Genomic DNA, 1,883 nt, shown 5'->3' with positions numbered 1-1,883 from the left:
TCTCGACGTCAAACATCGCCGGCCCGCCGTTGATGCTGGCTACCACGCGGTGCTTCCCTCGGTACGCGAGTCCGTACCCCTTCGCCTCCAGCAACCCGTACGATATGATGTTCCTTTCCAAGTTTTCAACGTACTGCACGTTCAGCAGCCGCACTTTGGTCATCTTTCCCATCGCCGTGGTCACGAGCATCACGCTCCCGCGCTTAGTTACTTTTAGCGCTCCTCCGTCCGCTGCCACGCATTGACTTTCGTAGTATTCCGCGTCTTCCAGCAGCTCCGGATCATTCACCAGATGACGGCTGGATCCACTGTCCAGGATCCAGTCCTCCGTCTCTGTGGCCGACTCCTCGACCGTGAGCACGAAGTCAGCGTCCGTGCCTTCGCCCCACCTCTTCTTCTTGTTCGGACAGGCCGCCCGCAAGTGGCCAGATTTACCACACTTGTAGCACTTGCGGTCGTTCTTCTCATCCTCGTGCATATCGTTGACCACGTCTCGCCCCAGTTGCTTGCCTCGCAGCTCGATCTCCGTCGACTGGGCGAAGTGCGCCAGCTCTTCCGCTTGGCGCAGGTAGTCCGTGCGTGCCAAGTTCAGCCTGGACAGCATCGACACTCGCATGTTCGGATCCGCGTAGTGCACGATGTTGTCTAGGACCAGGTTGTCCGCACCGCCGCACGCCTCGCTAACTGCCACGAGGTATAGGTAGTGCTCTGTCCAGCTTCTCTTGGAGCTCTTCGGTGCCGTGAACATCTTCATGCTCTGCGCGGGTGTGATCTTCGTGGCGAAGGTGTGCAGCATCCGCTGCATCGCATGCTCGAGCGTCGGCTGTTCTTCCCACCAGCCTTCAACCTGCTGGTTGTAGTACCTCTCGGCCATTCCGCTGAGATGGTGACCGAGAATGTCAAACTTGACGTCCTCGGTCCACTGGAACCCACTAGCACGCTCGGCGAACTGTATCTGGCGCACAAAGCGCTTGCCCCACGCCAGGAAACCGCTCCCTAGCCCATGGTACAGCTCCTTTCCGTCGAACGGCCGGATCCCCAGCTTCCTCTGCCGGGTGTCAGGTACCCCAGCGAATCCCGGACCTGGCGACGGTGGCGGTGGCGCTCGATACGCTTGCGGCGGCACATGGTGCTGCGGCAGCGCCGGCTGTGGCGCCTGAGCCATCTCGACGTTCGCTGCTGCATCTCGGTACTCACGTTGCTTCATCCCGAAGTACGTGGTTGGCGAGACGGCAGGCGACGTGCGCCGCGGTGGCGTCTGGTCCAGGGCCTGAATGTCCATGGCTCTGCCCAGGCCCAGCGACGACCCGAAAACGCTGCTCTCTCGACCCTTGCGCTCTTTCTCCTCCTGTCGCTCCTGCGACTCCTCCAGGCGTCCCATGCGCACTGCGACGTCCTTGAGTAGGTCTAGTAGCTTGTCCTGCGTCCCTTTCGTTTCGTCGTCCGCCTTCTTGACTTCATCATCTTCGCCGTACTGGCTGCCTGCCCTTTCGCGACTAGGCTCTGCTTCCGGCTTGCCTTGGACTTCGTCCGTGGCAACAGTATGAACCATTGCACCCATAACCTGTTAGACAGAGGTTATACTGTGAGAATGTAGAAGTGATATTTGCTCTGTTAACCATCTTCCTGTGGCAGCCACCCGTGCCACCTCTCCTGTGTGTCCGTATAGTTGGCGGCCGAACCGGTCTTTTCTACCGCCTTGAACCGCAGCTGCTCCAGCCGCACGGTCCAAATCCAGCACGAACATCAGTTAAACTAGCCTGTCCATTGGAGGCCAAGCGCTCTAGTGGACAGAAGGATGAGCTGCTTGACCACATGTGTGACGTTCCACGTGGGATACAGTGATGTGAACCTACATGACAGTGATAAAAATGATGAAAATC

Source organism: Phytophthora infestans, genomic scaffold, assembly GCF_000142945.1.
Source record: "Phytophthora infestans T30-4 supercont1.3 genomic scaffold, whole genome shotgun sequence".
Lineage (NCBI taxonomy): Eukaryota > Oomycota > Peronosporomycetes > Peronosporales > Peronosporaceae > Phytophthora > Phytophthora infestans.
Note: the sequence above shows the minus strand (reverse complement) of the source record.